The sequence below is a fragment of the Gopherus flavomarginatus genome, chromosome 5 (assembly GCF_025201925.1).
Source record: "Gopherus flavomarginatus isolate rGopFla2 chromosome 5, rGopFla2.mat.asm, whole genome shotgun sequence".
Taxonomy (NCBI): Eukaryota; Metazoa; Chordata; order Testudines; family Testudinidae; genus Gopherus; species Gopherus flavomarginatus.
In genome coordinates, this window is record NC_066621.1 from 37,778,159 (window position 1) to 37,803,990 (window position 25,832).

At 47.2% G+C, this 25,832-nt stretch overlaps 2 protein-coding genes and 1 non-coding gene across 3 annotated transcripts in view; all 3 read left to right on the top strand.

Annotated features, from left to right (window-relative positions):
* Positions 1 to 25,832, top strand: part of LOC127052619 (major centromere autoantigen B-like) — a 362,626-nt gene that overhangs the window by 226,079 nt on the left and 110,715 nt on the right. The window lies entirely within an intron of this gene.
* The window catches only part of LOC127052532 (zinc finger protein 92-like), a 153,186-nt gene that overhangs the window by 91,633 nt on the left and 35,721 nt on the right, over positions 1 to 25,832 (top strand). The gene's annotated exons all lie outside the window — the stretch shown is intronic.
* Positions 7,780 to 7,853, top strand: TRNAV-UAC (transfer RNA valine (anticodon UAC)). The gene has a single exon. It is a non-coding gene; the product is annotated as a tRNA-Val (tRNA).

Genomic DNA, 25,832 nt, shown 5'->3' on the forward strand with positions numbered 1-25,832 from the left:
AAGTCCAGCAACCAAAAGTCCTTTAACATGAGCCCCCACCCTGCACCCCACTCACAGCTGTTGTCCTTAGTCAGTGCAAGCCCAGAGGTGCCTCTGTAGAGTTCACCTGCCATCCTGGGTGGAAAAAGGGCAAAATAAGAAGGCACCATACTCACTATGTTGTCTAGGGACTCACTCATCTCTCCACAGCCACCCTGTCCTAAAGTTGGTCTAACACATAAATTTTAGTATTGGGACCCAGGCCCTTGCCCACTTGGCTTTCAAACCCATGTCCCCTGCCTAGCAAGTGCTATTGAATTAAGGGTGAATCCTTCAGTCGGGGTCTGCCAAGCACAATTTTGCTGCCCTCAATTCACACAACAGGATAACAACCCTTTATTTCTTCTGCCCTAATAACAAGGAGACTGGGAATTCAACACCAGCCAAACGTGATAATTTCGGCAAGCAATCCAACATATTTCCAACATACTGTAAACTCCACATGCAGACTCATACATGAAACCTTGCAAGAAAATCTTCCTGAGGGGGTCTGAAGCACCTGCTGCTCGAGGGAGCAATGGATTGGGACTGAGGGGCACTGGAAATAGGAGGGGGCTGTGGGTTGGGACTAAGGGGCACTGGAAATAGGAGGGGGCTGTGGGTTGGGACAGAGGAGAAGGGTGAAGAGGAGTAGGCTCTGGTTGGAAGTGACGAGCAGTGAGCATAGGAGGGACTGAGGGTTGGGACTGAGCGGCACTGGGAGTAGAGGGGACATGGGTTTGGGCTGAAGAGCATTGTCGTTTTGGGATCCAGCAGGACAGGGGAAGGCAGCAGGTGATTCTAATTCCTTAAGAGCAGCAAAGAATCCTGTGGCACCTTATAGACTAACAGATGTTTTGGAGCATGAGCTTTTGTGGGTGAATACCCACTTCGTCAGATGCATGTAGTGGAAATTTCCAGGGGCAGGTATATATATGTAAGCAAGCTAGAGATAACGAGGTTAGTTCAGTCAGGGAGGATGAGGCCCTGTTCTAGCAGTTGAGGTGTGAAAACCAAGGGAGGAGAAACTGGTTTTGTAGTTGGCAACCCATTCATAGTCTTTGTTTAATCCTGAGCTGATGAACTGAAGCTCAGCAGTTTCTCTTTGAAGTCTGGTCCTGAAGTTGTTTTGCTGCAGGATGGCCACCTTAAGGTCTGCCATAGTGTGGCCAGGGAGGTTGAAGTGTTCTCCTAGAGGTTTTTGTATATTGCCATTCCTAATATCTGATCTGTGTCCATTTATCCTTTTCCGTAGAGACTGTCCAGTTTGGCCGATGTACATTGCAGAGGGGCATTGCCGGCATATGATAGCATATACTACATTGGTGGACGTGCAGGTGAATGAACCGGTGATGGTGTGGCTGATCTGGTTAGGTCCTGTGATGGTGTTGCTGGTGTAGATATGTGGGCAGAGTTGGCATCGAGGTTTGTTGCATGGATTGGTTCCTGAGCTAGAATTACTATGGTGCGGTGTGCAGTTACTGGTGAGAATATGTTTCAGGTTGGCAGGTTGTCTGTGGGAGAGGACTGGCCTGCCACCCAAGGCCTGTGAAAGTGTGGGATCATTGTCCAGGATGGGTTGTAAATCCCTGATGATGCGTTGGAGGGGTTTTAGCTGGGGACTGTATGTGATGGCCAGTGGAGTCCTGTTGGTTTCTTTTTTGGTTTGTCTTGCAGTAAGAGGCTTCTGGGTACACGTCTGGCTCTGTTGATCTGTTTCCTTATTTCCTTGTGCGGGTATTGTAGTTTTGAGAATGCTTGGTGGAGATTTTGTAGGTGTTGGTCTCTGTCTGAGGGGTTAGAGCAGATGCGGTTGTACGTCAGTGCTTGGCTGTAGACAATGGATCGTGTGATGTGCCCGGGATGGAAGCTGGAGGCATGAAGGTAGGCATAGCGGTCGGTAGGTTTTCGGTATAGGATGGTGGTAATGTGACCATCACTTATTTGTACCGTGGTGTCTAGGAAGTGGACCTCCCCTGTAGATTGGTCCAGGCTGAGGTTGATGGTGGGGTGGAAGCTGTTGAAATCGTGGTGGAATTTTTCCAGAATCTCCTTCTCATGGGTCCAGATGATGAAGATGTCATCAATGTAGCATCGATAGAGAAGGGGCGTGAGTGGAGGAGAGCTGAGGAAGCGTTGTTCCAGGTTGGCCATAAAAATATTGGCATATTGTGGGGCCATGCGGGTGCCCATAGCGATGCCACTGATCTGGAGATATATATTGTCCTCAAATTTGAAATAGTTGTGTGTGAGGATAAAGGCACAGAGCTCAGCAGCCAGTTGTGCTGTGGCATCATCAGGGATACTGTTCCTGTCAGCTTGTATTCCATCTGTGTGTGGGATGTTTGTGTAGAGAGCCTCTACATCCACGGTGGCTAGGATGGTGTTTTCTGGAAGGTCACCAATGCATTGTAGTTTCCTCAGGAAATCAGTGGTGTCACAGAGATAGCTGGAAGTGCTGGTGGCATAGGGTCTGAGTAGAGAGTCCACATATCCAGACAGTCCTTCAGTGAGAGTGCCAATGCTCGAGATGATGTGGCATCCAGGATTTCCGGGTTTGTGGTTCTTGGGTAGTAGATAGAATAATCCTGGTTGGGGCTCTGAAAGTATGCTATATGCCCAGAGGCCTTTATTCCTCTAGGCTGCAAGGATAGAGGGGATGTCAGGAAGTTGCCCCTTCAATCCCCCCCACACAAAGGCCCTTCTTAGGAAAGGCAAAGTCTTGAAGAGAAAAAGTAACACCAAAGAGGACTCCAGAAAAACAGTCTAAGATATAGTGAGTAGTTTATTACCTGACGAGGGACTTGAACCCTGGGAAAGTGCATGTTGTGTAAAGGAGAAACTAGTCAAGAAAAAGAGAGATAGACAGAACTGGGGAAACTTGCTACTTTCTTTCTCTCTTCCCAGCCCTGGCCTGGCCTGGCATGCCAATAGTGCTGGTTAAAAAAAGGGGAAAATATCAGCATCTATTAGCCTTTCATAACTGCACAAGACTCAGCACAATACAGAGGTGCCCATCTGCAAGTGCCAAATGGTTGGATTGGTTAATGCAGCCTGTAGATGTCCAGGGCACACTGGGATATACAGCCAAGTGTTGATCACCATCCCATCATTATTTCAAAGGGATAATGATAATGGTAGCAAGGTTCACAATCGACTCAGCAGTTGCATACAAAGGTGCACGTTTGGCAGTTACATTGGCTCAGGTTGGCCACCCTGGTCTAGACATAGAAGTTACAACATTTAAACTTGAAAGAGAGGCTAATTTCCCCATCATTTCACACCTTTACATCCAAACACGATGACTTTCTGAAAGAGCCCTCCTCGTTCAGCCAAAAGATCTTGGGGTGGAGGTAGGAGTTACTGGGTAAAATTCTCTGGACTCTGTTCTGAATCAGGTCAGAGCAGAGGTATATAGTGATCTAGTCTGGCTGTAAAATCTATATATCAACATCAAATACAGTGTGAAATTAATCCTCAGAAACGACTGTTCCCCACTCAGACCACAGCAAAGGGCTCTCCAAGGAAGGGGGCTGTTCAGGAAGGAAAGAAGGAAGATGTCCTTCTCTCCCTGGAGGAACTGGGCTCTGCGCTTTGGACAGAAAGGAGGGGAAGGAAATGGCTGCATGACGGCAGCAGAACCTAAGAAATGAAACACAACAGGCTTCTGAGCACGTTGCCTCTGAACAGTGAACGAACCTGACTCCCATATCATGAAAAGCCAGAAAGCCGTTTCTTTGTATGACAGGGAGAAAAAGAGTTACAATCATTCCTGCCCATTTACTTTTGAATTATTTTACATTATAAAGAAAATTGTAACAACATTAGTCTGAACTTGAGCTGCCTGTTATTCAAAGCTGGTTCCCCAATTCAGTTCCAACTGCTTTGATAGAAACACTGCCAGGTCCCTGCTCACCTCAGGAAGAGGAAAAAGAGAAACCCCAACTTGGCACTGCCCTTGGCTCCAGGCTGCTGTCCCGGGGTGCTGGTGGGGACTGATTGTTTGCTGCTGAGGAGGGAGCCAGTAGAGGCCTCTGGTGCTCTGCTCCTAGCATCTGCCCGGCCCAGGCTGTCCTCTGCCTCAGCTGCTGCTCCCAGCCTGCTCTAGAGTCAAACATGCCGGGCCCCCAGGGGAACAGAGTCTGGGACAGGGCAGCAGCCTGGGCTGGGCTGAGAAGATGCTGGGAGTTCTCGTTCCCTGAGAACTGGCCTGGCTCCCTTCGCAACAGCAAACAAATCAATTCCATGCCCCCTATCCAGAAAAACTAGCCTGGAGCCAAGGGGAGCAGGGGATGATTCCCTTTAGTTCCCACCCAGGCAGGAGAGAACCCAGGGTGTTTCTAGCAGAGCTTATGGAACTGACATGGGCATGGGGAAATCAGACTTTAATAACAGGCAGTTCAAGTTTAAGCTAAGTGTTTTCAACAATTTCTACAACATTAAATAATTCTTCAATCGTTTTGTCACCATCCATAAAATTGCTTCAGCCTTATAGGTTCCCAAGTGCACAACTAAACATCTCTTCAAATCCAAGGGAGTGGAGATCAGTCAGTGTTCAGAGTCATTCCATGTAAAAGAACCAAGTTGTGGTACATACTGGCCTCATCATGTGGCCATCGCCTTTCCCTCCTCTCTGTTAAAAGTTTTGGTATTTTGCACAGAAACTTTCTTCCCTCAGGAGAGACCTGGGGACCAGGGCTGCCAGCCACATAAACACCTTTAAGAGGAGGCATCATATGTCAAAAAATGATCTCCCTTCTTCAGTTCAGTGACACCCTGAAATGTTACTTATCAGGGCAGAGCCAGAGGATTGAAAGCAGCTACATCAAACCCCTGTGTAGCTAACAGGAATGAACACAAACACTCCCTTGTATCTGAAGGGATGTTTAGTTTTACCTTTGCTAAACTACAAGACTAAAGGGAAAGGCAGTGGTGGTGCCAGATATAAAGAGTAAAGCACAAAACAATCATCATAGTTATGCCCATAGTGACTGCAAAATATTTCTATATACTTCTTATTATCATCAGTGTATTATTTTCTCTGGTGTCTAGACACTGACTAGACCTTGACCAAGAAATTTGGATTTTGATAAAATAATCAACTACTCCTGGTGAAGGCAATAGACTTGACACCAACTCAGGTGCCCTTACACAGGTTCAAGTACTGACAACAGTGGCTGCCTTTTAGCCATAGCTTTTAATCAGGGCAATACATTGATATGAACTCCTGTAAAATCATTTCCCAGCCCGGGTCCTTCACCCACATTCCTTAGGGCATTGGGCCACCATGTCAATGTTTCATTTCCCTCTTCAATTTCATACAGAGACACAATTTCCTTTGCACAGATCCATGAACAGCAAAATCTCCCTGTGTCTCTTGTCTGAGCCAGGGCATTCAATTCCACTGAAACCTTCTCTCCTGCAATGGCGGTGGTCAGACAGAGGGGACTTGGCCACTTTCACCTCTGACAGGAGATATTGGCTCAGCTCTTTCTTTATGCTGCTGTTGTTAGTCCATGAAACATCAAGGGTGGAATGCAAGGCTGAGCTCATGCACCAGCCCCCGGAAATATTTCAGTGCCCCAGAGAAATCCTGCCCCCCACTATTGGAATGATATGGTAGAGATTCGAATAGAAACGGATTGTCTGAATTGTCAGAGTGGGGAATGAACAACAATCTACAGCAATGTTGTTAGCCACAAACACACTCTAATCATGCTCCAACTGGAAGGGAAATGGGCAGGATCTCTTGCTGTTCAGCCATGGACACACACTAATGCACAGCCGTGAGTGTGCGGGGGAAGCTGGTCTGAGCCATTTGAAGTGACAATTCTGTGAGAATGGAATCATTGTGTGGTAAAACAGCTGTACATCAAATAGTTGTGGCTGAGTGGTTAAGGCAATGGACTAGAAAACCATTGTGGTCTCCCCATGCAGGTTCAAATCTTGCCAACTATGGAAGCATTAGTGTGTTGTCATTGCTGTTGTCTTATTGCCTGAACATCCATGGAGCCAAACTAGAGCCAGACCTGGTCTCACTCTGAGGCTGTCTACACTCAAAATGCTGCTGTGGCACTGCTATAGCACTGTGGAGAAGAGAGTTGCTACAGTGAGGGGAGGTGTTTTCCATCCCTGTAATAGCTACGTGGACAGAACAATCTCCCCTTCCATTTAGCACTATCTATCCACGGCTTAGGTCAGCTTAATTATACTGGATCTGGAGTTTTTCACGCCCTGAAAGATGTACTTGTTAGAAGGTTTATCCCATCACCCTCCCATTCCCTGGTCCTTCTCGCGTGACCAGAGAGCAGCAATACATGAAGTTCAAAGGTGCAAACAATTCAATGTTTATTGGGGTAAACTTCCAGCAAGCAATGATTCCAATTTCCTTCCACAGTGTCCCCCTTCCCAGCTCTGACACCATAGAGCCTTGCCTGTTTACCTGTTCCTATTCCCCATCCTTAGCAAAACATAATTCCAATTCCCCTACCCCCATTCCCATTCGCCCCCTTACTTCCTGACTGACTGCAGACCATACAGTAAAACTTGAGTTCTGTTTTGCTATGCCTTAACCAATCATTTTACTGAAATGTAACTAATCAAACCTATCATATTGTAACATGATTATCTTACCAATTATATCCCACCACCTCAATTGGTTTACACCCAACAAATTAATTATACAGCAGAAAGAAACAATCACAGAACCAGACAGAGATTATACAGACAAGCAATAGGAAAGTGGGGACTACAGTGACAGAACAACGAAGAAATGAGGATTTCACACCCCAGCTATTGATCAGTGAGTTGTTGCCAGACAGGATGCTATCATGGTAGAGGTTGTGGGTGCTGGTTGCTTAACTGTCTGGCCCCCAAGGCAGGATTTTGAGGTTCACCATTACTTTCTCAGAATGCTAGCACCCATCTTTTGTTCACTTAAAACGTGAGCAGGGAGATTACAACACCGCAGAACTTATGGAGCTCCAGGAAACGTGTAACTTCAGGTCCGGGTGAGTGTGTCTAAAAATCAGCTGTGCTGTAGAAGGTCTCTAGGAGTTGAACGAGATGTGCCATCTCGACCTCCCTAAAGAGTTCATCAACTATTAATGAAAACTAGGGTTGATAACATCACAGTCTTTGTAGCAGGAGCATGGTGGACTGATCTAAGGGGCTAGTTTTAAGACTCTTTTTTCCTATCTCTTGAGTGTTCTGGTCTCTGCATAGAGACGTGGTTTCATATCCCACTCCTGACAGTACCATTTTCTTCTATCTGGAGAAAATGGCCTCACTTCAATCTCCTTTGCAATAATAGAACACCATTTGCTTAGCTTTTCTATTCCAGTAGTTGTGAGAGAAGTTCCAAACCAGGGGGAAACAGTACCTGTTCTCTCGACCGATCAATTTTTATCTTTCTTCATTCCAAGCCATTTTCTCAGATACATCCGTATTTCCCACACTATTTTGTTTAGTGTTCTTTGGTTTTATGAAACTTTAGGGTCATCATTTAATTGCCACACAACTGTATTTATGAAGTGAAGTGAAACATAATATTTTTTGGATATTCTTGCAGAAGAGTTTTGCTTTCTGACCTGGAATTGAACAGGGGTTACCTGAGGGGGACAATGCTACTCCCTTTTCTTGACTCATCCAAAAACACAAGTTCTTGGTGCCCTTTGTTTCCCTGTTCTTCAAAGACAAATCAGCTGGTTTAACGGCTACTGATAAAGTCTTTGAAAAGGGTCCCAAAACTGATAGCAACTGGTTTTTGTAGTGTAGCGGTTAGCACCTTTGCCTTACGTGCAAATGGTTCCCTGGTTCAAAGCCAGGCAGAAACAGTGCTGCTTTCTCTCCCTTGGTCTTTTATCACTTCAAGCCATTTCTCAACTACACCCATAGCTTCTATGCTTTCTTCCTCATTATTTTTTCCTTTCATGGAGCTTTAAATTCAAAAGGAGAGGCTTAGCTGGCATTTTGAGGGAAGGAACAGATCATCATTTGGGAGACTGCCAGCTACGTAACAAATCTGAGAGTAGAAGAATCTCAACCCTTTGTTCCACATATTTAGCTCCCAGCCAGCAGTTTCCTCCTCACTTTTATTTATGTTGAGCTAACTACAAACAGCCTCGTGTATCCTTTTCATGTCAGAGAAATCTATTAACTGAAGATCACATTTCCGCTACTTTCCTGGCTAGGCAGGGTTGGGGTGTGAGGAATCAGAACATAATAATTGGAACTCTCTAAATCCTCCTTTTAACATACAACATCACATTCCCCTTTCTAAATAACATTTTCCCATAACATTTTTGAACACTCAACATCTTGTTTGTCTTCAAACGATGTAGTGGGAATTCTGTGACTGACTAGCCAACTACAAAAACAGTTTCTCCTCCCTTGGTGTTCACACCTCAACTGCTAGAAGAGGGTCTCATCCTCCCTGATTGAACTAACCTCCTTATCTCTAGACTGATTCTTACCTGCATATTTATACCTGCCCCTGCAAATTTCCACTACATTCATCTGACGAAGTGGGGATTCACCCATGAAAGCTTATGCTCCAATATGTCTGTTACTCTGTAAGATGCCATAGGACTCTGTCTTTTTGAGACAAGTGCAGCTGGCTTCGGATGGTGCTGATGATGGATAGAAAAAAGGCTGGAGTCAATGACAGATGAGACCACAGAAGGAACAGGGGAATGGCAGCCCCACAGAAGATCCTGGGTACTCAGATGCCCCAGTTATTGCACCCTGGCCTGTCATAGAGAGAGAAAAGACACAGAGGGACCCAGCCCCTCTACAGTGATCCTATGGACAAGAACCTGGTTGGGAGTGGGGTGAAGGTTCCCTCTGGGCAAAGTGGAGCTGAAATCCCTCAGTGTCCTGGAATTTAAGTAATGGAAGCTTCAAACCATGCATGGATGTGGGCTGAGGTGTATCAGCAGAAGGTTGGGCTGGACAGGGGCGGCAGGTTTGAATAATTTTTGGTGGTGCCCAGAATGGGACCAAGTCCTGCCCCGCCCACCACACACACCTGCCTAAGGCTCTGGGAAGGTGTTTGGGTGTGGGAGGGAGAGGGATTGGGCTCTGGGAGAGAGATTGGGAGCAGGATCTGGACTCAGTCAGGGGGCTGGTGTGCAGGAGGGGAAGTGGGTCACAGGCTCTTGGAGGGAGTTTGGGTGCGGGTGTGGGGTCTGGGCTGGGGCAGGGGGTTGGAGGTGCAGGAGAAGGTGAAGAGTGCAGCATTTACCTCAGGTATCTCCCAAAAGCAACCTGCAGCCCCCTCTGGCAGCAGCCCCTAAGCAGGAGGGCCAGGGGCATCTCTGTGCACTGCTGCCCGCAGACTCCCCCCGTCCCCGCAGCTCCCATTGCCACAGTTGACAGAGTTGGCACTTGGGGTGGGGGCAGCATGTGAAGAGCCACACCTCACCCCAGGGGCTACAGGGATGTACCAGCTGTTTCCAGGAGTGGTGTGCCACATGGAGCGAGGGCAGGCAGGAAACTGCCTTAGCCCCCTTGTGCTGCTGGTTGTGCTGTTGGGGGTCTCCAGGCCCTTTTAAATTGCCATGGGGTGGGAGGCAGGAACAGGGGGACACTCCCAAGGGCCTAACATTGCTTTGCACAATGATAAATCTTGGAACAGGACAGAAATGAAATGGCAGCAGAACCTAAGGAATTAAACGCCTCCGGATTCTTGTGTGTGCTCTGACTCCGAACGGAAACTGTAATTTGACTCGCTTTGTGTCTGCGGCCAGTAAAATATCAAGGGAAAATCATTCCAGTGATTGCGACCCTGGGTTTGAGGCTTTGGTCTTATTAAAATATAACTAGCATGTTACACTTGTGTTTTTAAAGGTGGCTTCCCCAAGCAATCCCAAGTTGTTCTTCCCAGAGCTGTCTGATGGGGGCAACAGAGGATTTCCCCAATCTGGGGGAATCTCTGTAGGCCCCACTGTTAGTTCTCCATCCTTTCTCCCCCTAACCGCACACACCCCTCCCCACCACATTATAAATGTTTTGGAGCGACCTCTCCCTCCCTTTATGGGATACAGACTCTCTGTGACACAGACTGACTGGGGCTCCTCTCTGCATGGCCCCAATGGGGAAGGAAAGAGACTGGGGTGGGGAGAGAAGATGGGCAGAAGGAGTCAAATGGGGCTAAACCAGAATAGAGGAGATTTTCTTCCTGTTAAAATGTACTGGAGTCTCATGGCTGAAAAGCCGCGTCTTGAGTTAGGTTTGATGTGTCAGCCTTTCAATTACCAGGCAAAGGTGTGAACCACAGAGATTGATAACTGCCTGCTTCCCAGCTTTGTCTAAGAAGCACCTGCAGTGGTGCAACTGGTTAGTGCAAAGGGGGCTACTGCTGGGGTTATGAATTCAAGCCTTATCTGGAGCACTGGTTTCTATTACCTGTGTAATTTCCTGAACCTGCTTTGCCCAATGCACAGGGAAAGTGCCATACTAGGCAAAAGGCAAGTAAGTTCTAAAATGTAGCAGTGAGTGCACAGCTTGGAAACATCCCCCCCTGTGCTGCCATTAGTTCCAGTAGATTGTTCACTGGCAACATGAATTGATTTCTTTGCTGCTGTGAAAGCTGCCAGGAAAAGTTTCTGGTCACCAGAGCATCCCTGGTGCCTTCTCTGCCCCAGTCACTGCTGTAGGAGGGTTCTATATATGTAAGCAGAGTCAGGAGCGGGTTACATATACACTGAGCCTAAAGCTTTTCCCAGCCTTCTTAGTGCAGTTGGCAGCATATCAGTCTCATAACCTGAAGGTCCTGAGTTCAAACCACAGAGAAAACAATGGTTTTCGCTCCCTGCTTCAGATTTTCTACAGGAAATCAGAGAAAAGAAACTAGAGGAGAGTGGTTTCCAGACACTCTCCCACCCGTCTAACACGCACACACACACAGACTTTTCTAAGGCATTATCTTTTCCTTCTCTATAGAGTATTCTTCATAGAGCAAAATAAAAGAAAAACATGCAAGTCTAAGTCTAATACAGTATGAAACTCAATACAGATAAAATCTCACCCTCAGAGATCTTCCAATAAGCTTCTTTTGCAGACTAGACTTATTTCTTGTCTGGGCCCAATCTTTTCACCTGGTACAGTCCTTGTTCCAGCTCAGGTGATAGCTAGGGGATGTCTCATGACTGCAGCCATGTTTGTTCATTTCCACCCCCATATACAGCTTTGGTGCAAGGCAGGAATTGTTTGTCTCTCTCCTGGGGAAAAGCCCCAGGTTTCAGATGGATTCCTGTACCAAGTGACATGGTCACATGTCCTGTTAGACCCCAAGCCTTCATTCTTCCTGGCCTGACTCACAGATGGTGCAGGACAGAGCCATCTCTAGTCGATTGTCCTGGTTAATGGGAGCCATCAAGATTCCAAACCACTATTAATGGCCCACACTTTGCATCATTACAACAAGACATCAGAGTTACATTTCATATTTCTAGTTTCAAATCCAAGAATGACTGGTTCATACAAACAGGATGAACACACACAGTAGATAATAAGTTTTGTAATGATACCTTACAAGAGACCTTTTGCATGAAGCATAGTCCAGTCACTTTATATTCACACTCATTAGCATATTTTCATAAAATCCTATGGAGTGCAACATCACGGCAGGGAACGGGTTTTACTGCGGCACCTGGGAGCAGTTGAGTTTCATGTTCAGGCTGTGGTATGAGTTCCTCCAGATTTCTCGTAAGCACACAGGGACCTTAGCGGGTGCTCTCAATACAGGAATGGCCCAGACATGATAAAGTGTTGGGGATTGCATTTTCCTTTTTAATTTTTGTATTTCCAACGACATTTCTGTATGTGATTTCGTTTTGCTTTGTATAACTGTTTTCTCCTGGATTTGATATTTAACTAAAAAAAGAATAAGGCCTCAGGGCGCCAGATGGAGGAGCAGCCTGGGGCTAAGACTACTTAGAGAGCAAGAGTAGCAGGTTTTCTGTATTGTTTCCCACACTGTTTTTCTTGACTAGTTTCTCTTCTGCACAAAATTTGCTTCTTTTGCAGATGAACTTGACTAGCTCAGTTGGCAACACATTGGCCTTTAATCTGAGGGTCCAGGGTTCAAGTCCTGGGTCAGGTGAAGAAAGAATCATTCTGCCCAAAACTAAAAGAGGCATCTCTCCAGGATGTTATTTGACATCACCTTTTTTCCCCAGGACTTGGCCTTTCCTAGGAAGGGCCATGTACTGCCTGGGACTGAAGGGGCAACTTCCTCACATGCTCATTGGTCTCTCAGTCTGGATTAAGAAAGGCCTCTGGGAGCTGCAACAAACTGCTGCATGCCAACTTGGTGAGCAAATGCAGGGCTGCCCTCACAGGGTCATCCCCACTAGAACTCAGCAGAGGTCTGGGGGTTCCCTATTGGTCCCATGGTGTAAGAGCAGCACTTGGGACTTTGAATCCTGCAATCTTAGTTGAAGTCTTGGTGGGATCTGAGAACAATTCCTGTGCCATCTAACCCTGCTGGGTCTTCCAAGGTTTTATCTTGCTTTCTCAAAGGCCATGGTAACCTGTCTTTTGCCTGCTAGCTGTTGTGACTTGAGCGCAAGAGGGGATGTTTGATCCAGAAGCCTGGCCTTGCCTGCAGTCTTGTAGGTAGGGATGGGAGCTCCATTTCCTCTCAGTCCTGGGCTGCAGCCTGGCCTAGGAGGCAGCCCAATTGGTTGACCTACTGGCCCAAAGTCACTTGGGTGGTGTTGGTGTTCCCCAGGAATGCTGAAGGGCCTAAGGGAGGGAGGCTTAATACTCCTCCCTATCAGTCAGGGCGAAAGAGGAGGGCTGCAGGAGTGGGCAGGTTGATGAGCTGGACCTCCTAGCATTCAGTTGGGGACAAGTTGGGGAACGCAAACTGGGAGAAGTGGTTGCTGGCCTGTGAGGAATGATTTGACCTGTGGTGTAAGTGGACTTTGTCATTACCTACAAGGTTGCCATGTTCAAGATCCATCTGTGGGGAATTTCCTGAGCCATGTATTTCCCCCTGCTCCATGAGTGCTACTGAGATTAAACACGATGGCCTTCCACTTCTTGTGGGGCAATAGGACATCCCTACCTTTGAAGCCTTGTACGGTTCTACTGTTTTGTGTTTCAATTTTCAGTGGGTGGCTGAGCTGCAGGTCAGGTCAGGCCCGAGGGGAATGGTAGCACAACCACAAAGAACCCAACTGACTCTTCCGATATGGCCATGGTTTTTTTTACCCCACTGGGTGCAGCACCGGGTATGGGATGGCTGATGGTGGGGGAAGGGGGAGGAGATTAGGAAGCCTCCCCTCCCCCAGTGTTCTTCTATTCCCACCTTATATCCTACAGGATTTTCAGTGGGTGGATAGGTGGAAGGTGCTTGCAGGATGGCTTCATCCACAACAGTAGACACCTTCACAGCAGCGGTGGCCACAGCAGCGAGACTCCCCCACTTTGGCTCAGTGTGAACAGAGGTCAATGTATCACTGGGTGAAACAGGCCAATTTTAGGGAGATTCCTCTGAAGGTGAGCAACTGTCCCCAGAACTTACTGACAGGAGCTTTAAAATATTTGCAAATGTGCACGACAGGCACGTGCAGAGCAAAGGCTGCCCAGGGGCACTGTGTCAGGCTCTGGCACCGCTTGAGACAATGGACCATCTTCAGCCACCAGGTAACCCAAGATCTAAGGCAGGAATGGGGAGAGGAAGCAAGTCAAGCTGAGCAAGGCAGGCAAAAATTCATCTAGTCTTCGTGGGCGCTTGCAATTATGCCCTTTTTTGTGTGCCAGAGCTGACAAAAACATCCCGGACAGAGAAGCAGCAGGCCCAAAAAATGCCCTTCAGGTGCTGATTTAGCTCAGTTGGGAGCGTGTTAGACTAACAATCTCGAGGTCCCTGGTTCACTCCCATGCTCTTTGTGTGCAGCAGTGGGCTTTTCTTTGGAAGCACAGCAGTGCCTTTATCCACCATGAGTCCCTCATTTCAGGCTCCCAAGCAAGGAAAGACAGCATGGATTTGTGTACTAAGTTGGCACACCTGACCTTTCTTCCTTCTCTTGCTCTTTCTCAGCAAGGGGAAGAAAAAGAAACTCTCCTTCAAGCTGGAGTCAAAAGTGAGACATAAGGATGACCCTGAGTGGCAGCTCCAGTCCTTTGCTCTACCAGCTGACCTATCGAGGGGCTGCCACCACTCTCTCCAGGTTTGCCCATCAGTGTGTTCAGAATGGAGAGTGGTAACTAGTGGTGTTCCCCAATGGTCAATCCTAGGACCAATCCTATTCAACTTATTCATAAATGATCTGGAGAAAGGGGTAAACAGTGAGGTGGCAAAGTTTGCAGATGATACTAAACTGCTCAAGATAGTTAAGACCAATGCAGACAGTGAAGAACTTCAGAGAGGTCTCACAAAACTGTGACAGGGCAACAAAATGGCAAGTGAAATTTAATGTGGATAAATGTTAAGTAATGCACATTGGAAAAAATAACCCCAACTATGCATACAATATGATGGGGGCTAATTTAGCTACAACTAATCAGGAAAGAGATCTTGGAGTCATCATGGATAGTTCTCTGAAGACAACCATGCAGTGTGCAGTAGAAATCAAAAAAGCAAACAGGATGTTAGGAATCATTAAAAAAAGGAGAGAGAATAAGATGGAGAATATTATATTGCCCTTATATAAATCCATGGTACACGTATATCTTTAATACTCTGTACAGATGTGGTCTCCTCATTTCAAAAAAGATATACTGGCACTAGAAAAGGTTCAGAAAGGGGCAACTAAAACGATTAGAGTTTGGAACGGGTTCCTTATGAGGAGAGATTAAAGAGACTAGGACTTTTCATCTTGGAGAAGAGGAGACTAAGGGGGAATATGATAAAGGATATGATAAAATCATGAGTGGTGTGGAGAAAGTGAATAAGGAAAAGTTATTTACTTGTTCCCATAATATAAAAACTAAGGGCCATGAAATGAAATTAATGTGCAGCATGTTTAAAACAAATAAAAGAAGGTTCTTCTTCACACAGTGCACAGTCAACCTCTGGAACTCCTTGCCTGAGGAGGTTGTGAAGGCTAGGACTATAACAGGGTTTAAAAGAGAACTAGATAAATTAATAGATTTCAGAGTGGTTGCCATGTTAGTCCGTATCAGCAAAAAGAATGAGGAGTACTTGTGGCACCTTAGAGACTAACACATTTATTTGAGAAACAACTCTGACATCATAATCAAAAAGGCTGACAAAGGAGGTGCTGTCGTCATCATGAATAGATCGAAATATGAACGAGAGGCTGCTAGGCAGCTCTCTAACACCACATTCTACAAGCCATTACCCTCTGATCTCACTGAGAGTTACCAAAAGAAACGACACCATCTGCTCAAGAAACTCCCTGGAAAAGCACATGAACAAATCTGCACAGACACACCCCTAGAACGCTGACCAGGGGTATTCTATCGTCTACCCAAGATCCATAAACTTGGAAATCCTGGGCACTCCATCATCTCAGGCATTGGCACCCTGACAGCAGGATTGATTTGCTGTGTAGACTCCATCCTCAGGCCCTACGCTATCAGCACTCCTAGCTATCTTCAAGACACCACTGACTTCTTGAGGAAACTACAATCCATTGGTGATCTTCCAGAAAACACCATCCTGGCCACTATGGAGACAGAAGCCCTCTACACCAACATTCCACACAAAGATGGACTACAAGCCGTCAGAAACAGTATCCCTGATAATGTCGCGGCAAACCTGATGTCTGAACTTTGTGACTTTGTCCTCACACATAACTATTTCACGTTTGGGAACAATGTATACCTTCAAGTCAATGGCACTGATATGGGTACTCACATGGCCCCACAGTATGCCAACATTTTTATGGCTGACTTAGAACAACGCTTCCTCAGCTCTCGTCCCCTAACACCCCTACTCTACTTGCACTACACTGATGACATCTTCATCATCTGCACCCATGGAAAAGAAGCCCATGAGGAATTCCACCATGATTTCAACAATTTCCATCCCACCATCAACCCTCATCCTGGACCAGTACACACAAGACACCCACTTCCTGGACACTACAGTGCTAATAAGTGATGGTCACATAAACACCACTCTATACTGGAAACCTACTGACTGCTATACCTACCTACATGTCTTCAGCCTTCACCCAGACCACAGCACACAATCCATTGTCTACAGCTAAGCTCTAAGATACAACCGCATTTTCTCCAACCCCTCAGACAGAGACAAACACCTACAAGATCTCTATCAAGCATTCTTACAACTACAGTACCCACCTGCTGAAGTGAAGAAACAGATTGACAGAGCCAGAAGAGTACCAAGAAGTCACCTACTACAGGACAGGCCCAGCAAAGAAAGTAACAGAACCCCATTAGCTGTCAACTTAAACCCCCAACTAAAACCTCTCCAGCGCATCATCAAGGATCTACAACCTATCCTGAAGGACGATCCCTCACTCTCACAGATCTTGGGAGACAGGCCAGTCCCTGCTTACAGACAGCACCCAACCTGAAGCAAATATTTACCAGCAACCACACAACAAAAACACTAATCCAGGAACCTATCCTTGCAACAAAGCCCATTGCCAACTCTGTCCACATATCTATTTAGTGGACACCATCATAGGACCTAATCACATCAGCCACACTATCACAGGCTCGTTCACCAGCACATCTACCAATGTGATATATGCCATCATGTCCCTGCAATGCCCCTCTGCCATGTACATTGGACAAACCGGACAGTCTCTACGTAAAAGAATAAATGGACACAAATCAAATGTCAAGAATTATAACATTCAAACACAGTCGGAGAACACTTCAATCTCCCTGCTCACTCGATTACAGACCTAAAAGTGGCAATATTACAACAAAAAACCTTCAACAACAGACTCCAATGAGAGACTGCTGAATTGGAATTAATTTGCAAAGTGGACACCATTACATTAGGCTTGAATAAAGACTGGGAGTGGATGGGTCATTACACAAAGTAAAACTATTTCTCCATGTTTATTTGTCACTCTACTGTTACTCCCACCTTCTTGTCAGCTGTTGGAAATGGGCCATCCTGATTATCACTACAAAAGGTTTTTTTTTTCTCCTGCTGGTAATAGCTCACCTTAACTGCTCACTCTTGTTATAGTGTGTATGGCAACACTCATTTTTTCCTGTTCTCTCTGTATATATATCTTCCTGCTGTATTTTTCACTGCATGCATCCAATGAAGTTGGTTTTAGCCCACGAAAGCTTATGCTCAAATAAATTTGTTAGTCTCTAAGGTGCCACAAGGACTCCTCATTCTTTTTGCAGATAAATTAATGGATGTTAAGTTCATGAATGGCTATTAGCCAGGATGGGTAAGGAATGGTATCCCTAGCCTCTGTTTGTCAGAGGGTGGAGATGGATGGCAGGAGAGAGATCACTTGATCATTACCTGTTAGGTTCAGTCCCTCTGGGGCACCTGGCATTGGCCACTGTTGGCAGATAGGATGCGGGGTTGGATGGACCTTTGGTCTGACCCAGTATGGCCATTCTTATGTTCTTATGAAGGGAGGGGCAGAGCACCATGACAGAGGTTCGGCAGTGTAATGGTTATCATGTTTGCCTAACATGTAAAAGGTCCCTGGTTTGAAATCAGCAGAAACAGGAGGGCTTAATTTCCCAGCTCCTACTGGCCTGTCCCTGCTGTTGTAGGAACAGCAGTGATTTCTATGCTCAAAAGGTCTGTTATACTTCTCCCATTCCTACCTTTGTCTCTTCTCCCTTTCTGAATACCTGTGAAGTGGCTTTCTCTTGCTCCCTCCTGGAATGCTTGTGGGATGAATGGGCTGCTTGAAGAGCTCCCAAGTAGACAAGGTGTCTGGGACTCTAAATAGGCAGCACTCACACACCCAGAGCATGGACACTGCCCAAGGTGGAGTGTGGGCAACCAGATGCAGTCAAGTCATCTCTAGCTGCAGGCCATGAGGAGCAGGTCCTTAAAAGGGGAAGGGGCCCCATGCTCAGGAGTGCACTCACAAGCTTGTACCTCCAGTGAATGCCCTTCACTGGGTCCACAGTGCTGCATTTCATTGTGCCTCAGGAAGACTTACCTTCATCACACAGTCCATCACGGCGCTGTGGGACACTTACCTTGCAGAATCCTGACATCTCCAGCGCTGTGCCAGTCGTGTGAGTGTGACGTCTTCTCTTCTTTTGAGCTTAGCTGTCAGTATAATAAACTTGCTGCTTTCTGCCAAGCTCTGGTGGGTCATTAGTCCTTCCTATGCTTACTAGCTGGCCCAATTTTGGGTAACACCTGCAATAACCCCAACCCCTGCAGGACAGAGGGTGGTGAAATGAGCTGAGAAAAAGCCTTAGCATCAGCAGGGGAAAGCTAGAGGATCTGGACCAGTCACCTTTTGAAGCCCTGTGGCTTGGTCTCCTTTGCCCTTGGAGGTTGGCCTATGGTGGCCGGCTCTTTCTGCTGGCCTCTTTTGCATGAGTTGCCAAAGGAGAAAGTGAGGCAGGAATGGGGCAAAAGAGGAAAGTCGATCTGAGCAAGGCAGGGCAGAAGCTAAGCACCTCAGTGTGGCTAAGTGGGGTTAGTAGAGCATCACCATTTGTTTTGCAAAGCCTGGGGAGGTGCGGTTGGCTACTGGGAGGTAGAATCCTGTGCCTGCCTCTTGGCGTCCCAGGGATGGCTACTTGCATCCCAGGAGAAGGATGGTTCCGGGTGAAAGGAAGACAAGCAAAGCTCTGGGAGGAAATTTGGGTGCGGGGTGCTGGCTCTGCACTGGGGGAGGGGGTTGGAGTGCAGAAGGGGTGGCGCTTACCCTAGGCAGTACAGCTCCCAAAGTGACCAGTACACACAACACTGTGGCAGCAGTTCCTAGGTGGGCGGGGCCAGGAGGTCTCCGTGCGCCGCTGCCTGCAGGCGCTGATCCCCAAGCTCCCATTGGCTGCAGTTCCTGGCCAATGGGAGCTGCAGAGTTGGTACTTGGGGCAGGGGCAGTGAATGAAGACACTCCCCCTGCCCCAGCGAATGCTGGGACATGCCAGCCACTTCTGGGAGTGGCATGGAGGGATGGAGGTAGAGTGGGCAGGAAGCCACCTCCTGCACACCCGGGAGGAGGGGAGCAGAGGTTGTCCATATGCTACCTGGGATAGGGGCAGTGCACAGAGCTGCCTCCCCTCCCGGGTCTACTACAGGACTGGGTGGGTGGGGTCTTTTGGCCTGCAAGATGCAGCAGGTCATACTAGATGATCACACTGGTCCCTTCTGACCTTAAAGGCTCTGAGTCTAAAAGGGAGAGGGAAGTAAAGGAAATTTTTTTTTTAAATAAACCAAACATTGTAATACCAGAATGACTCCAACAGCTCACTGTATAGTCCTGCCCCTTTCTTTCTCCAGTGGGTGTTTAATGACCTGCAGGACATTGATTCTCTCATTCCATTGCTAAACTGACACAATGTGACTGAAATTAAACCAATTCCCAGGGGAGAAAATATCACACCACTGCATTGGCTGGGAATTGAACCTAAGTCAACTGCTTGGAAACCAGCTATGCTCACCACTATACCACCAATACATCTGGAAAAGTACCCCTTATGCTTGCCTAATGAGGCTAGACCAGAATTGAGGCATTTTTCCTGCCTGTTAAAATGTACTGGATTCTCATCACTGAAAAAAACGCCTCCATTTTCACCTGGGTTTGAACCATCAGCCTTTCAATAAGCCATCAAAGTTGTTAATCACAAACACAGGTAACTACCTACTTCCCAAGCTTGTCTATGAAGCACTTACAGGGGTGCAACTGGCTAGTGAGGGAGGCGCAGTGCTGGCATTATGAGTTCCGGCCTCACCCAGAGCATCAGTTTTCATTAGCCATGGAGCTTCCCCCACTTACTTTGTCTCATTCACATGGAAAGTGCCATACGAGGGTGATGAGAGCAAATTCTAAACTCTGAAATGTGAAGGTGGCCCAGAGATTGGGATAAGGGGTTTGAAGAGAAAAAGCTCTAAAAGTATAAAACCTGACAGTCTCCAGGGGCAGGTACGGTACAACACCTCCACAGGGAGCCATTTGGGGGAGGGGGTTTCACTTCCTCTGTTAAATGTCCTGAGAGGTATTTTACGATGAAGATAACACCATGGCTAACAGCTGACTGGCACGTCCTGGGTTAAAGAAAGGAAGGGACTTGGGTTAATAGTCTGAAGTATTTGTTTACCGTCACTGTCTGACCCCCCTTCAGTTCGGAGCAGGTTTGTATGTTGCTGAGTGGAACACACAGACTCCTGGAGAGCAGGGGCAGCTGTTTCCATGGCAGAGAGTCTGGCCCTTGGGAGACTTTCTTGACTATAGCAGGACCGCTTGGAAATAGTGACCATAATACAATAACATTCAACATCCCTGTGGTGGCAAGAACATCTCAACAGCCCAACACTGTGGCATTTAATTTCAAAAGAGGGAACTATGCAAAAATGAGAGGGTTTGTTAAACAGAAGTTAAAAAGTACAGTGACGAAAGTGAAATCCCTGCAAGCTGCATGGGCACTTTTTAAAGACACAATAATAGAGGCCCAGCTTCAATGTATACCTCAAATTAAGAAACACAGTAAAAGAACTAAAAAAGAGCCATCGTGGCTTAACAACCATGTAAAAGAAGCAGTGAGAGATAAAAAGACTTCCTTTAAAAAGCAGAAGTCAAATCCTAGAGAGGCAAATAGAAAGGAGCATAAACACTGCCAAATTAAGTGCAAGAGTATAATAAGAAAAGCCAAAGAGGAGTTTGAAGAACTGCTAGCCAAAAACTCCAAAGGTAATAACAAAATGTTTTTTAAGAACATCAGAAGCAGGAAGCCTGCTAAACAATCAGTGGGGCCTCTTGATGATCGAGATACAAAAGGAGCGCTTAAAGATGATAAAGTCATTGCGGAGAAACTAAATGGATTCTTTGCTTCAGTCTTCATGGCTGAGGATGTTAGGGAGATTCCCAAACATGAGCTGGCTTTTGTAGGTGACAAATCTGAGGATCTGTCACAGATTAAAGTGTCGCTAGAGGAGGTTCTGAAAGAACTCAAATGTGAAGTTGCGGAACTATTAACTAAGATTTGTAACCGGCTTTGGTACCCAATGACTGGAAGTTAGCTAATGTAATGCCAATATTTAAAAAGGACTCTAGAGGTGATCCCGGCAATTACAGACCGGTAAGTCTAATGTCAGTACAGGGCAAATTAGCCGAAACAATAGTTAAGAATAAAATTGTCAGACATATAGAAAAACATAAACTGTTGAACAATAGTCAACATGGTTTCCGTAAAGGGAAATCATGTCTTACTAATCTATTAGAGTTCTTTGAAGAGGTCAACAAACATGTGGACAAGGACATAGTGTACTTAGATTTCCAGAAAGCCTTTGACAAGGTCCCTCACCAAAGGCTCTTATGTAAATTAAATTGCCGCAGGATAAGAGGGAAGGTCCTTCCATGGACTGAGAACTGGTTAAAAGACAGGGAACAAAGGGTAGGAATTAATGGTAAATTCTCAGAATGGAGAGGGGTAACTAGTGGTGTTCCCCAAGGGTCAGTTCTAGGACCAATCCTATTCAATTTATTCATAAATGATCTGAAGAAAGGGGAAAAAGAGTGAGGTGGCAAAATTTGCAGGTGATACTAAACTGCTCAAAATAGTTAAGACCAAAGCAGACTGTGAAGAACTTCAAAAAAAGATCTCACAAAACTAAGCGATTGGGCAACAAAATGGCAAATGAAATTTAATGTGGATAAATGTAAAGTAATGCACATTGGAAAAAATAACCCCAATTATTCCTACAATATCATGGGGGCTAATTTAGCTACAACGAGTCAGGAAAAAGATCTTGGAGTCATCGTGGACAGTTCTCTGAAGATGTCCATGCAGTGTGCAGAGGCAGTCAAAAAAGCAATCAGGATGTTAGGAATCATTAAAAAGGGGATAGAGAATAAGATGGAATATATTATTGCCCTTATAGAAATCCATGGTACACCCACATCCAGGACCAGCGCTAGAGTTTTGAGCGCCCTAGGCGGATGGCAATTTCGCCGCCCCACGCGCTGGTCCCGTGGCTCCGGTGGAGCTGCAGCAGTGGTGTCTGCGGGAGGTCCACCGGAGCCGCGTGAGCAGCCGACCGTCCGCAGGCACGACTGCGGCAGCTCCACGGGAGCTGCCTGCCACCCCCTCCGGACACCCTGGACTGCTGGCTGCCGCAGCGGCGCCCTGACCCAGGGTCAGTGCGCCTCCGCGGCAGCTGGCAGCCCGGGGTTTCCCTGGGCCAGTGGACCCCCGTCCCTGGGCTGCCGGCTGCTGGGGTGGCGCACTGACCCAGGGGACACCCTGGGCTGCCGGCTGCCATGGAGGCGCTCTATCTCAGGGGCACACTGGGCTGCGGGCTGCCGCGGATGCGCCCTGACCCAGGGGACACTCTGGGCTGCCGGCTGCCGCAGAGGTGCCCTGACCCAGGGGACACCCTGGACTGACGGCTGCCGCAGAGGTGCCCTGACCCGGGGGACACCCTGGATTGCGGGCTGCCGCGGAGGCGCCCTGACCCAGGGGACACCCTGGATTGCGGGCTGACGCGGAGGCGCCCTGACCTGGGGGACACCCTGGACTGCGGGCTGCCGCGGAGGTGCCCTGACCCGGGGGACACCCTGGATTGCGGGCTGCCGCGGAGGCGCCCTGACTCAGGGGACACCCTGGACTGCGGGCTGCGGCGGCGGCGCCCTGACCCGGGGGACACCCTGGGCTGCCGGCTGCCGCGGAGGCGCCCTGACCCGGGGACACCCTGGGCTGCCGGCTACTGCCGGCAGCTCATACTCCCTCTCTGTCCCAGCAGCAGCGGCTGCTCAACCATTAAAAAAATTGGGGGATGCTTTTTGGCACCCTCAAATCTCGGCGCCCTAGGCAACAGCCTAGTCCGCCGAAATGGTTGCACTGGCCCTGCCCACATCTCGAATACTGTGTACAGAGGTGGTCTCCTGACCTCAAAAAAGATATTCTAGCACTAGAAAAGGTTCAGAAAAGGGCAACTAAAATGATTACGGATTTGGAGAGGGTCCCATATGAGGAAAGATTAAAGAGGCTAGGACTCTTCAGCTTGGAAAAGAGGAGACTAAGGGGAGATATGATAGACGTATATAAAATCATGAGTGGTGTGGAGAAAGTGGATAAGGAAAAGTTATTTACTTATTCCCATAATATAAGAACTAGGGGTCACCAATGAAATTAACAGACAGCAGGTTTATAACAAATAAAAGGAAGTTCTTCTTCACGCAGCGCACAGTCAACTTGTGGAACTCCTTGCCTGAGGAGGTTGTGAAGACTAGGACTACAACAGCGTTTAAAAGAGAACTGGATAAATTCATGGTGGTTAAGTCCATAAATGGCTATTCGCCAGGATGGGTAAGGAATGGTGTCCCTAGCCTCTGTTTGTCAGAGGATGGAGATGGATGGCAGGAGAGAGATCACTTGATCATTGCCTGTTAGGTTCACTCCCTCTGGGGCACCTGGCATTGGCCACAGTCCGTAGATAGATATTGGGATAGATGGACCTTTGGTCTGATCCAGTACGGCAGTTCTTATACTTGCTGTTTTGAAGCAATTCAATAAAATAATGGTGGAGCTACAATGTCCAGTCCAAAATTTAACACCCCTCCCCGGTTGGAAAAACACTATTTTAGGATCTAAACAGCAGGCTTCCAGCGCTAGGACACCTGACCAAAGAGCTCAGTGGGGGGTGTAACAGCTGCTGACTCTGAGGGTCCTGGGCTAAATCCACTTGCAGAGGGAAGTGTTTTGATTTATTTGATGGATAATGAGCAGCAGCTACCAGGGGAGAGGCCCTGAGAGCTGCTGCCACTCCAGCTGCTGCCAGGGGTAGCGGGGGAGCCCCAGGGGCCAGCTGCTGCTTCAGGCACCCTGGGAGTGCTGCCAGGGGCCACCGAGCTGCAGCTGCTCCCACTGCCCTCAGAACAACTGGTCAAGTGGTTCCCAGGGCCAGCTGCATTGGCCGCTGCTTGGATGATCCCCAGAGCCAGCAGCTTGGGTGGCCCTGGAGTCAGCCACAATGGCCACTAATAGAAGTCATGGAGGTCGCAGGAAGTCACAGAATCCATCACTGCTACAACCTCCGTGACCGACATGGATCCCTTACAATGAGACAAAGCCCTCCCTGCTATGACTGCAGTTCCTGGAAGGAAAAAGAAGAACAGAAAGTGAAGAGAGAAGGAAAAAGAGAGACTCCCTGTCACCTCTCTCCCCTGCTCCCTCCCCCTGGTATTCTATAATCCCATCCCACTGGGTTCCCTGTGCTGGTGCCATGAGGGTGACACTAGAGTTCTGGGGATTTGCGGGGAGGGAAGGGGGCTCTTCACTTCTCAACAATTCACACAAATTTGTCTTTGGGCTGAAATTTCTCCTGTGGGGCTTCTCAGTCAGAGCTGTACCCCACCCCCTATAGTGGAGGAGGGGGGTAATTTTTAGTATTTTTATTTTGAAGTGTTTGGCTTAACTGTGATCTTCTCTTTCCCTAACCGTATTGCAATTTTGCATTTATTTTTATTGTGCCTCCATTTTGTTCATGTCATTATAATTGTAACAGCAAAGGAATCTGCAAGAGCAAAAACGGACTCAAAACTTAATTTCCCCATAATGCGGGAACAGATAAACATTGCACACAGCTGGAATCATAACACAGAAGGCCAGGGAATGGGAGATGGAGGTTTCCAAGCGTTCTGTCTTTCTCAGATGACACATTCCAGCCCCTTGTACATCTCCATCCTGCATGACCTGCTGGACTTTGACACATATATTGTTTCATTCTATTGATAATGTGATTGTAACATAATGTGACTGAAATTAAATCATTTCCAGACAATGAACCAACAAAAGACAAAAGCCATTATTACATTGGCTAGGACTTGAACTCAGATTAATTGCTTAAAAGATAGCTATGCTCACCACTATACCACCAATACCCCACACCCAACCCAGCCCTAGGAGAGGGGAACTGAAGCTCAATTTCAATTATAGGAATATCTTCCCTGAAAAGGAAGGAGACAGCTTGTTTTAAAGACAAGGTTTGTGTTTGTTCCTGCTACATGCAGAGGGGCTGGATAGTGTTGAGTCCAGCCCCCAGATTCAGGGAGGATAAGGAACAAACTCAGGCTGCCAGTCACCTGCAGGAAGGAGATAATTTTTTGACTGTGATGGATGCTTTGTCCTCAAGGCCTTTGTCTGTCCCCTTCTAGTGACTGTTTGGTACAGGAATGCAGCCACCACTTCTGGGTCTCTCCTGGGGAAATAATGTTTCTGTGCAAAACACCAAAGCTTGTAACAGAGGAGGGAAAGGAAATGGCCACACGATGGGACCAGGACATAAGGAATGAAACCCCAAATATTTCTTCCATGTGCATCGACTTTGAACCTTGTTGTTTGCAGTGCTGTTGCATCCATGTTGGTCCCAGGACATGAGAGACATGGGGGAGCGGGTCACATAATATCTTTTAAAAGACCAAGGAAGGGAGTGTTATTTACTCCTTCTCAGAATAACACAAGAAGTAGGAGGGTCACCAAATGAAATGAATAGGCTGCAGGTTTGAAATGAAAAAAAGGAAATATTTCATCACACAATGCACAGTTAATCTGGGGAACTCTTTGCCAGAGGGTGTTATGAAGGCCAAGACTAGAAAAGGGTTCAAAACTGGACTAGATAAGTTCATGGAGGATAGGTCCATCAAGGGCTATTATCCAGCACGGGCAAGGATGGTGTCCCTATCCTCTCTGTGCCAGAA